At 38.3% G+C, this 13,148-nt stretch overlaps 1 protein-coding gene across 1 annotated transcript in view; it reads right to left on the bottom strand.

Moving 5' to 3' along the window:
• The window catches only part of zfh2 (Zn finger homeodomain 2), a 70,258-nt gene extending 58,762 nt beyond the window's left edge, over positions 1-11,496 (bottom strand). The window contains exon 1 of the mRNA XM_018455699.1: positions 10,135-11,496. The gene's annotated coding sequence lies outside the window, so the exon portion shown is untranslated. The remainder of the gene's footprint in view (positions 1-10,134) is intronic.
• Positions 11,497-13,148: the final 1,652 nt, after the last annotated feature.

Below are 13,148 nucleotides of genomic sequence, written 5' to 3'. Positions count from 1 at the left end.
CACACGACGGTGAATACTTTTTCGCGACAGCGCGCGCGTGCCATGCGTTTAACCCTCTCCGGCTTAGCAGTCTCAAAAGTAGTCGCATACATTATGTAGATTGTATACGAAAAGATATAATAAAAAATCAGCTCAATATATCTTTCTATTCTAGTTTGATATAGAGATAAAAAATATGTATATAAGTTTTAATGTATTTCTATATACCTATACGTAAAACATTTTGCGTCTGTATTACCTAAAACCACTCTTTATTAAAATATTTATTGAACTTTTAATATCCGAGTGTTAATTTAACATAAGATAAATATGTTAAAAAGTAACAAATGTTATGTAAAAAATTAACATAAAAATTATAACATTGACACAATTTGTAAGTAATCATATTTCTTCAACAAAATTAATATTTATAATATATTACATTAATACGTTTTATTCGTTTATCTTAGAATTTATGTTTTAGAAAACATTAATTTTAAGTTACTTGTTCACTTAATCATAAATTGTATTATTTTAACATTAAGAAATGTTGAATATCAATTTAATATGAAATATTAAAAAACACAATCTCACGTTATATAATATTTTTTATATAACGTGATACAGATACATAATATTTTTTACAATGTAGGAAAGAAAGGTCATTATGAAATGAATAATTGCTGTATATACACTAGTTTTAATCACGTATTAGAAAACTATTTAAAATTATTTGAGATAAGCAATATAGATTTCGTTATAAATTTCAAAACGATTTAACTGAATATTTTATTACCATGTTTCTTAATTTAATGAAACGTTCCTTAATTTTTTTTATCTGTACAACGAGAAACTTCTCGAGATAACTTCGACGTTTAACAGAAATGTGTAACAAATTGTCGCTTCAATTACAGTTTGGAAACTTAGCAGCGGGTTGGCTGATCAAAGAGCTGCGAAAGGAGGAGCGAAGAAATTGCATTGTTTCGTGCAACTTCAAAAGAAGAGTCGATTTAATAACAGAGGGGAAAAGGATATATTCCTAACGTAAGAGGACCAAGGGAAAGCGGATGTCGCAGTTCAAAAAATAATCAGCAGGGATGTGACATAGCCAGCGATATAGATAGCGCACAATTCAAGCGAGTTTATTTCTGCGAATTTTATGCAAATCTGCTGTAGGAGGGGGTGGCCTTCTTCTTTATGAATACGAGATTAGGGCGCCGCGGAAGCTACCGCTGGCGCGGCGGCAGTTCGAGAACTAGGAGCGCGTAGCACGAAACGGGAATTCCTAATCGACGGACAGACGAGACAGACGGCGGCTTATGCCGCCCCGTTTATTATAAATTGTGCTTATTAGTAAAGCCGGTCGTCCCACGTTGCAGTTAAACATCACCCGCTAAACACTAATATCGCATCGTGGGGACAAGTCACGCTCTTTTTTTCCTCCCCCTTCTGCCCCTTTTTTTTCCATCCATGCCAAACTCCACGGCGGAATAATCGCTATGCCACGAAATTGCGAGTAATTCGAGCCGTAACGATACGGTCGCGTTCCGGTAACTAATTTTAGCATCACAGATAATATTACCCGCGATATATTTACGCCCGTTAGCGAATTAGCGAGAGCCAATCTTATCACGCAAGTGAAGATAACGTAATTACATCGATACGAAGTTGCATTACCTTTTGCGATTTTCTCCATCAGCGGCGTAATAATTTTGATTAATGCTAATAGAATAAGCACATGCAACTTATAAAAAAAGAAAATTTGGTAAAGAGGAAACCCTAAAATTATTGCGCGGCAAAGGGAAGGACAGTTTTGCTGAAGTATCTAAAAATTTAGATAGGCTCAGATCTGAAAATAATTTTATATCAAAATACTTAAAATTTTGATTCGAGTACTATTCAGGACGTAACAAAACAAACAATTGGAAATAACATGATCATAAAAAAGAATATGCTTATTGACGGAAAATCAATCTGGAGATGTTAGATTTATGTAATTAAGTAAGCAACTTCAGCTACTTTTCGAATATAATTATGCTGTTTTTCCACGAGTAATCGGACAAACGCAATGCGGATTGACCACCTTTGAAATCAACACTACAGAGGCGCGTTTTATTTCGCCTCGTCCGCGATTAGGCGCAGCGACGTAATGGCGGTCGTGTATACGTCGCATCAGCGCTCAATCAGCGACATAAAATTTTACGGTCGCTTCGTGTCCTCGAATCAGTCGTCATATTTTTCAGTGGGACGCAAAATATCGCGGATTCCAGGTCACCGGTTCGGAGAGTTTTGCGTGTTCAGCCCTAATTTACGCGTTGTAGAATTTCGCGATGTGGTCTTGCGATATACTTGAGATTAACGTAACGGTTGGATTTTCGATGTTAAGTCACTGATTTTAACGTACACTGAAATGCGTGGTATTAAGGTAACATAAAATTCATCCCGTATACGATAACGATTGAAGACTTAAAAGTCTAATAACCGTTTCGAATCTCGGTATAAATAGTATAAAAAAGTTTGGCTACACTGCAGACACTCCGGATATATGATAAAACAGCAGAACAATAAAAAGTTCCACTTTTGAAAAAATGCGGATGTCAATTAATTTAGAAATACTATAGCTTCACGAACTGAGGTTCTTCATGAAATGGAAAAATCGTGTTGTTAAATGTAGAGGTCGATTTCAAATGGAATACATCTATACATAGCACTATCAGCAGACATAAACTACTGCTGTTTTCATACAATTTGCACAGATTATATGTCTATGTGCTCCGTCAACTGCTATAGCTACTTCGTGAAAATCATGTACAAAAGAAACAATCATGGTTGAATTAATAAAATATATTTGGTCAACAAATTTCGGTGGAAGCAAACAGTTTCCACTTATCAGCAAATATTTTGGTACGCAACGTTTAGGTATGATACTGGTTAGAATTTGATAAATACGTATGTAGTAACAACATCCAAATATCTAAATATTACGACTACAAGAAAAAAAGAACGTGATTGGATTAACGTGGTATATAAGAGTATTGATACAACTGAATGAAATTTCTGGTTATTATAATTAATTTGATATATATATTTCAGATTAATTCGATATATTTTTTTTCAGTGTGCAAAACCGTCGCACTTATAAATCTATGATGATATTATACAAATAATTTTTTTTATGTCAATTCCTAAATTGCTTTGTATGACAAACTCTCTTCATTAACTTGCTCCTACGATAAATCCGCAATAATAAACTACAGAAAAAAACGTATCCCCTCTCTGCAAAGTGATATACGTCAATTATCTCGTGTCAAGTACACGTTTTGAGAATTTAAGCGCGTTTCCTCGAGAACGCGCGTAGTGACGAGCGATCACCATAATTCACGTCCTGCATTGTTAGCGTTAAGGACGAGGCGTATCGCCACCTAGGTATTTTCAGTCGCCGCGGACCGATCGGACTTGACCACTTTTTTACCGCTTTGCCGGCGATCACGGTCGTCGTGTCAATTAACGTAGCAGCGCGATAAACGCGAGTGCCGAAGAATGGACGCCCTCGTTTTTAATTGAATCAGCGCGAATCGAGAAACCGGGCGGCCGGGCCCTCTTCCCGTTCGCGGCACCGTCGATCGGAGTGTCCATTAAACGACCGATCGTTTCAGATAGAGAAAGTAGCTAGAGTCGTTTTAATGGAGCCTGATCGCGCGAGATAACAGGATTACGTTTCGAATCGTCGTCGAAAGTTCGCCACGGCGCGATCACACTTAAATCACTGAATAAAGATTTTGACGGGTGAGTCCTTTGACTCGTGTTCAGACAATCAAACGAATCGTAAAGTTAAAGATGGTTCAAAGAAATCTTTTACAACGAAATCGACAGACGTGAAATTTAAATGGGCAAGGTTTATGATACTGGAAATCATGATATGTTGAGAACTTTAAGAAACCACTATGGATGCGTTCAAAGATCTGTAATTCTTTTTTCTTCGAATAAACAAACTATTTTTATAACTGTTATTATTCGCTGTAAACCAATCGTATATTCTGACGCGTTTCTTTTAAGCAATGATTCTTTTACACCAAATTATTTGCAATGTAACATATTAAATTGTCTATGTATTCTTTCATGATATATGAAAATTATGAAAAATTTGACGGAAACCTCATCCAGTCTTTTTTTTTTCAACATCTTTTCATGAAACCCATTAAATTAATAAAATATTATTATTATTGACAATGTAATATATGAGAATCTATACAGAAAAAAATTGGTTGAAATAACTTAAAATATGTAATATACATATAATAACTAGATTGCTTAGTGAAGTATGAACGATTTATAATTTTAATTAAAATAATCAGCTAAACTTGGTTGCATACATTCTGATTACGGTAACCAGATACCTTTGGCCGTATGAATTCTGGTGAAAATAACAAAATTCGATTGAAATACCAGATTATTTAATTATAATAACCGGAAATTCTGTTCAGTTTAATCAATAACTTATTTAATTGTATATATCATGTTAATTCAATCATGATCTTTTTTTCTTGTAATCATAATAACCAGCTACTTGGATATTATTACTACATACGTACAAACTAAACTCTAACCGGTATCATATTTAAATATTCTGGTTGCGAAATAAAATATGTGGATATAATAACTAGAAATTTTATTCACTTCCACTAAAATTTGCAATATTATTTCAATCGAATATGTCTTGCTAATTCAACGATTGTTTTTTTTCCATGTAGGTAATAGACTATAAGCGTATATTCACGTACATACGCGCTTACGCGCTACTTTTACCTTTCAAATCGGATGTCGCAGCGTACAAAGCTTCCAGTTAATTTTTTCGGCGAGAACTAATTTTGCGGTGATTTCAACGCGCGGCGTCCGTCGGATTCGACGACTGGACGGCGCCAGCGCCGATGAGATAGCTCGTCACTTGCTTGCGACAGAGAGAAGCGGCGGCTGACCAACTGGGCCGCGCGTGCGATTGGATTTCCGCGTGATAAAAGCTAGTGGGGTGTAAAAAAACATTTTAACGCGCGTTTTAATTGTCGCGCAGGTCTCGCGCCAGCTCACAGATAAGCAAGTTACACAAACGCGAGATAATAAATTATAGCTATTTTAATTGCCGTTCGCCTCGGTCGTCTCTTCCGCGAGAGTCCCCGCAAAGCCCCCGCGATAACGCGCCGCACGATGATATTCCGTCCACCAATCGCTAATGATTTATCGTCGTAAGAACGGCTGACTGTTAAACGCCTTTCGCGGATTCGACTTTGAGACGGGCGCCGCTCCGACGAAACGAGTCACTTAATCTCAATCACATTTTTTTGTCCGGTTGTACTTGCTCACAATGAGATGCGCTTAGGAGCTGTTAACGTCGCATTATTAATAATGTATGTTAATAATGAACGATCATATGATCTTACACTGCAAAGTCGCAAGATGGATGAATCATTTTTTCAGAGAGGTTTTGCTCGATAAAAATCAATTAAATAATGGAACACAGGATAACGCGAGTTATTTTTCCAGCGCGCGTTATTTATTTATATCACATGAGGCTATTTCTATCAGCAATCGCCAGCGTCGACGATTTCGCGAGAGAGCGATGATTAATGTATTTGCGAAATAATCGACATCGCGAAACCGCGGATGAATATAAAAAAAAAGTACCCGGCATGTGCTCGTTTAGGTTCACTCGGTCTAATTAGAAATAGAGAAAGCGAGTGAGCGAGTGCTCCCCACACGTTCACGTTGTCGTAATTAATTAGCCCCGGGGGAACTATTTACCCCTTTCCCTTTTCCTTCTCTTCCTCGCCTCGGCCGGCCAAACAAATTACAGCAATATTAGAAAACCGGACACACGCACTATGAAATATCTACAAACCGTTGCACCTTTCTTTCAGAGAAAATTACTTTCCCGCCTAAATGTTCCAAATCTCCCATCTTTCGACGGAAATTAAAAGCCATTAATGTTTCAAGTCAACTAATGTTTCTAAATATTTCAAATCTCCCATCTATCGGCGAATGGGAATTAGAAGTAAAGTCATTAATTATTATAAAATAGGTAAGTTCGGTCCAAATTTTGACAAAACCTAGACAGCATAGATCTCAAAATCCGGATGACATCTTAAAAGTTAAAAGCAGATATCGAATGATCATTATTGCTCGTATTTTTTAGATTAATATTATATTTCTTGTGTAAAAAATAAGATTCTAAATTTGTTTACTTTTTAATAATCATGTCCTTTTTACATTGAGCGAAAAATATCGCAGTATTGTGAAAAAAAATGTTATTTACGACATTTTCTTTGATATTTATTAGTTATACAAAAATTTGATTGCGATGATGAAATATTTCTGTGAAATATATATCATTAATTGTAAAAAAAATAAAATAGATGGCTTATTTGCTAGGAATAAAATTTATAATTGCGACACACTAAAATACACGTCGTTCATCCTTTCATGGATCTGTACCGTCGTCGACACCTAAGTAGCGTTCTGTAAAATATTTTTATTCCACGATACATTAAAGCAGTCGTTTACTTTAAAACACATTTGTCTATGACGTATAACAGAATTAGCAGGTAGCTAATTCTGTTTAGCTTATCCCTCCGTCGTTCGCCGCGGTAAACATATCGCTGCCAATAGGCGAGACAAGGTGATCGCAATTAGGCAAACGTTCGTAATCGTAATGTTGTACATCACCATCGCGGATGTCTCGGGATCAGTTTCATAAGTGGAGCTTGTAAGGCGCGATTGGACGCCATCGTGAAATATCGCTCTTAATAGCGCGCATTCGTTGCGCCTCACCGTAACTGTCGCCGATTAACAACGAATAATTCCGACCGCGTGCGACTATTAATTACAATCAATAATCTGCTGCTCGTCTCTCCCTCTCTTCTTTGCTCGTGCCACGTCACGATTTTCTCACAATCGCGGAATCGTAATCATGGGGAACGGAAAAAAACACAGTCAGGGATAAATCCCCCCCGCACATTTCTCTGCCTTTCGTAATTTTCATTCCATGCCTCCGGCGGCGGCAATTACGCTTGCTAGCAACGCAAACTTCTCGTGTATATCAATCGCGTTTAATTAGTCGTCGGCAAACCATTGCAGTACCTATGATAGTAGGCGCGGGAATAAATCGCGGTGACTTACGCACGAGAAGTATCGGCAATGCGACACCGTTGACCCCAATGGTGAATTCCCTTTCTCGCCTTTTCCCCTTCTCCTTTTTCCTTTTTCCTCTTCTCGAAAAATCTCATGCCTGTGCCGATCCTATTAATCGCCAGTAGTAGGCCCGGAAAAGCACTTGTTCTCGCTGGTAGCGATTAATTTAAGCTTGGGTTGTGTTTGCGTGATAAATCTTGAAGAGATATCATAATGCTAAATATATACGAACTTTTTTCTCCCTATGATCGATCTCTCTATTAATAAGACCTTTTCACAATAACTTTGAAGATGAGCGGAAGTAGTCACATGCGAAGTAGTTGAATAATCAGAAACTTGTCACGAAAATTAGAGTTGTTGAAATATTCGATGACTATCACAGATACGCACTGAAATATATTGAGTCATTATTTGAGAGATAGTTAATATGTCACAATATATTTTATAAATTCAACATTGAACATAATAGGAATGTGCAAATAATGGAATTTAATTCGATGTTCATTCAATTTTGTCAATTCTTGCCTATTTACGTAATGCTACATCACATTGCAAAAATTTTTCTTTTGTATCCATTAAATATATCTAATTTCATTAAAAACAGTCATTAATGTTTAACTTTATTTTGATACTTTTCTGTATTCAGCATTTCTGTATTAATCTTCTGTGTTAATCTGTATTCAAATGAACATAATACACCATTTGGATGTATATCCCAACCCGAAGAGTAAGATATGTAAACAAAATATATAAGTGTTAAAAAGGTTGTAGCTCACAAATAAGAAAATAAGAAAAGCACTACCTGCGAAGGGAAAAATCTAGTTTTAAATTCTGGCAATGTCCTAATATTTCCCTTGTGATGTCGTCTATAAATTTTAACAATTCACGCAGCAGTCAAAACTTGTCAGTTAGAAATCGAATTTTATTCGGTCATCAAAAAAACCCATTTATAACTTCGTTCAATCGGAAGAATATGTCCCACAATGTAGGGATGTTGAAAGTCACAAGCGCACTGATTTGGTGTTGATTTCGACGAAGAACCAAAGATCAAGAACAAGGATAAAAATCAAAAATTAAGAACCGAAAAAACCGTACAATTTTATCAGTTCGTTTACAGTTTCGATATTAAAAACTTTACAAATTTAGGTACGGTTTCGGTTTCGGTTCATTAAAATAAGGGTTCCGAAACGGTATTCGGTTCCGATTTCGATTCGGTCCGGATCCCTGCTTCACATGACTGATGTTTTTGATAAATATATCAAAAGATACTTTCCCCGAAAATGAAAGTAAACAAAAACGCGATATCTAAATAGAGCTAGTATGTGACGCTAACAGACGTTCCTTGACACCGGTTTCTCTTATCTAACGCAGGTATCAAAATCTGTCGTGTCGCACGTATTTCCTCTCGACTCTTGCTACACGGATCTCAAATCGATGATGTTTTCATGTATAGTCGAATCCCACTATTTTCCACACTTAAATGTACGGCTCCCGCAGCGTTATTGAGCATTACGTTATGCGAGGTGTCAAACATAAACGACAAACACTAAACACCGATAACACATTTTTCACTTGCTTGAAAAAAGTTTCGAGTTTGTAGTGGCTTCTGGTTTTCGCTATCTGAGAGCTTCTGTCACGGTTAAATAATTTTTTCATTTATCTTCGCGAAGCAATCGATTTGCTGTCAATGATTGATACCTAAGATAAATCTTCCTGAATGGAATATAATTGAGGTTTATTAGCATTGATGTCTAATTAGGAGCATAAAGACGAAATCCTAACACACTAAACTAAGATGATGCAAAACGATATTATTCCTAAATTTTTAGCAAAAGCTTGCTACTTGCAACGTGTGGAAGCTTCGTAACTACAATCCGATTACAGCGGCTGAATTGGGATAAAGAAGAAAAAGAAAACATTTTCAAAGACAGATAAAAAATTTTATTGTCTGCCCTCATGCAGAACACGAGCAAACAGAATGCAATGTCCAAGAGGAATCATAGTATATACCGAGAATGATTTAAACGAGTCATACACTGTATGTCTTCAAATATATATATAAATACATATACAAATGTATTGGAGTGGAGAGGGGGAGAAATTACTTTTTTCCTTTAGACAATCGGACTTTAGACAATTTCCTTTTTACAATCGGACGTGTTTCTAAGTACTTCTTCCAAAATTCTGCACAACACCTCGTACGTTACGAAAAACTGTCGATTAATTTCCCAGAAAACCTTTTGCAGTATCAGCATGAGATAAAAAAAGTTTTTTGTATTCATATGAGAACGCACTGGCCGACCTCGCATCGACATCACCGAGTCACGCCTAAATCCAAGATGTTTGACATATGAATCTCTCTAAACTTCTGCTTACTCTCTTTCTGTTTTTAAAGGAGCAATGGTCACATTAGGGTACATATAACAGAGTTACCGTAATTTGAGATTGTATAAACGTAATAGTTGACACTTTTTCGGACTTGAACGAATTGTTAAATGACTTTCGAGTCTTTATACAGACACTTTTGTGTCTAAATTGGAGGTAATAAATCTGTTCTAAAAATTGTCTGCTGCACTAATCGATTATTGAAGCTCGCCCTCATTGGTTAAGGCTTCATTATTTTTCGTCATATTTTCTTAGACTTAGCTATCCAGTAGATCCTTATTTTGATTTGCCATCATATGAATAAAGGGACTATTCATTTTGCATTTCGAGAGAATTACACGACACCGGATAGTGACATGTAGGACTACGCTTATTACGCAGATTCACTAAATTTGATATTGAAACCATCACGAGAAAGAAAGCACCCCATCACTCAAGAACACCTCGTCATACATGCACCGATCGTGAAACCAAACTTCACTGAATTCTCGCAAAACGGCGGTGAAAGAGATTTTCGATCATTACTTTGGCCACTACTGCGCTTCACCACGGCGATGATAACACCATGAAGAACGACTTTTCACGTACCTGGGTTCATATCCCGGTAGCTCTCGATTTTCCTTTAAGCTGGCAGTAGCACTCGCACCCTTGGACTCTCACTGTACTTTCTTGAAGCACAAATCTTTTTCTCCGATTCTTCTTGCAATTTCTTGACAAACAATGTCCCGCACTTTCCACTTTTAATCGAGTTTCCACTAGGTATCCTGCGCGAAAAGTGGCAGTAGTGACTCGGTGACAGAGTGGCTGTCTGAGATATCCTGCACGGATTGAGGAACCACGGACGGAGGAAGATAGGAACGTAGAGAGAAATGATATTGGAGCACAATCTTCGGGGCAAACAGTCTTTGGAGCCGTTCGCGAGTCGATGAGCGAGTTCACCATCCGAACACCAGTGGATCTACGTGGCACATCATGCGATACCTCCTGACTGACGTATGCTGCGACATGCCTTATTTTGACCCTTCAACTGGATTGGACGCAGGATATTCACCGGGCAGTCGTTTTTTTGACTTGTATTTCGCACAAAGTGATCTCTCTGCGAGAGAGATTCACTTTAGTGAAGAGTGGTTTATTCCGTTAATAGTTGACAGTCATTAAAAACATTAGACCAACCCGGCAACTCCATGGTCCCCCAGATCCTTCGTGACTAGTGTCTTCCGGAACTCAACCCATCAACTTGTTCACGACTGACGACTATGTGTACATATCTGTTCTTGTACCCTGTTACTGCTTTTCCAATTACATTCGAGAAGTCTTTTCTTCTTTTTTTTTTCAATATTTCAATATAGTCCGTAATTAGCCAAAGAATTAATATCTCTTGTTCTTTCTTTTCTAACTTAAAGGATATTTTTTGCGTGAGGATCATATAACTTTTCTATCTTTTGTCTTCCAATGGCAATTTGCATTTCTATCATCCCTTGTATTCCTTGTCCTTTGTTCTTTTTAATAGATTTCCGCCTTTTTGAGACACAATGTTACCAGGCTTCTTCAATTTCTTCGGTCACAGTAATACGAACGAGAAAAAAAAATGACCCTACGTCCACACGAGTCAGAGGAACTTTTTAGATCTAGGTGACGTTTAGGGAGTGATATAGAACCATCCGTTTCCACTACTACATCCGCGCGAAGAACTGCCCCTCAGCGAACGAGCGTGCGATGGTCCTTGACAAGGGAGTGGCGAAAATGCGTTGTTGTGGCGATAACGGCGGCAACTACTCGGTAATCTAAAGGCTTAGGACACTCGCACGGAATAACGGCGGCAGAAAGAGTTCCTCTGCCCCGGCTCCGCAACTCTCGCCTCTCTCTACACGCACGGATATAATATTTTAATGAAGGAAAGGCCGGACAGAGCGAAGTGCCCACGTCGGCTCGCGCTGCCGAACTGGTCGGTATTCCCCGCCCCTCCGGCGGTTTCACCGACCCCTCCAGGAAGCGAGCATGCTCCTGCTACTATCCCACCACGAACCTAATGACCATCTCCACCAGTATATTATCGCAGGCTTTTCCCCCTCTGTATGCGACTTGCGCGAGTTGCGCGCCAGAGGTTCTTTAGGACGGCAAATGGTGGTCGATGGGGGGCGGGCATAGCTTGCGCGTCTGGATGCTGTGCAACGATGTGGTGGGGTAGCAGAAGCTCTCCCGCCGCTCGAACTACTTGTCCTAACCGTTGCAAACAGTGAGCCAGACTATCCCCTCCATATACTGTTAACATGCTGCAACGGCTGCCGTGTGGCATCTTTCGCCACCACCACATTTCTTATCGTTGCTACTTTCCCCACTACCAATCCCCACCCACCACCCATGATTACCACCACTACCTCTACTATATTACGTCTCTCTCTCTCTCTCTACTATCAGCAAAACTATGAGTATCGCGTCCGACAGGAGAACCCTGAAGACGGCATTCGGATTGCGACAGCGCAGAAGCCGCGAACGAGAACGATGCTACTAGTAGCGTTTGATAGTGGGGGGAAGGGAAGAGGCGCGAGTTGGCCGTGGTCGCGCGCGCGTTGCGTCGGCTGCTCTCTCCTGCCAGCCTGCAACTTCCCGGCTATCTTCCCGGCAAACTTTCCTCTTCTCGTCGGAGACGGGAGGAGAGCCCCGGTTTTTCCTGTCTCGCTCGCTCTGTCGCCGTTTCACGCGTCCGGACGTATCATCTATCGTACTGGCCCGGACCAGGGACCAGGACCAAGATCCAGGATTTCCGACCGGCGCGAGAGACGCCGACGACATCGCAGACTGTGTCGCGAGACCGGAAGAATTCATCGGCGTTCTTTCTCCTTCTCTCTTTGATTTCCTTCCGACGAGACACCAAGTCCGATATAATAAATGTGAAAAGTGTTCTGCGCATTCGCAGATATAACAAGACTTGTGCTAATCGCTAATGTTTTTCTAAAATGGTGATAAAGTTTGAGATAAGTCTCTTGATTAGGAGGCAATATGTGTGTGAAGTTTAAGAAACACTATATTGGGCATTGATTCTTGGACTAAAATGGAGTTCGCTTCGCTTCGTATATATATAGCTTAATATTAAGATACAAGCATCGTTTTCAGTTCAAATACCTTGTATAATAAAAACGATCAAATGCTTCGCGTAACAGGTTCGTTGAATATATATAATCCAAATCATCACAATCTGTCATCCTAAAAAATCCTGCTGCTCTAATCGCATAAATGTTATAAATCGTACTATAAACGTGCAGCTATGTTATTAATAAAAGAATTAGGAAATCAGAAGACAATAAAAAAAGTAATAATTAAAATATATATAATACTTATTAATAACAATAATATATTATATTAAAAAAGGATACAACTTTTGAGGGATTTCGTTTGGTTATTGTTAATTATTATTCAAACTCTATTGTTTGTTAGAGAAAAAATGAGATCCAGACATATTAATACACAATGATTAAATCAGTCATGTCCTTTTTCATGTACATTTCTTTTCTTTAAAATACTAAGATTATTTGAATAAATAATCGGTTTTTATTCTTTCCTTGTTTTTTAAATATACAACTTTATAACTTCATAAACTTTCC

This window comes from Mycetomoellerius zeteki, unplaced genomic scaffold, assembly GCF_001594055.1.
Source record: "Mycetomoellerius zeteki isolate Tzet28-1 unplaced genomic scaffold, Tzet1.0 scaffold113, whole genome shotgun sequence".
Taxonomy (NCBI): Eukaryota; Metazoa; Arthropoda; class Insecta; order Hymenoptera; family Formicidae; genus Mycetomoellerius; species Mycetomoellerius zeteki.
The sequence above is the reverse complement of the archived record's forward strand: the minus strand, read 5'-3'. Positions and strand labels throughout refer to the sequence as shown.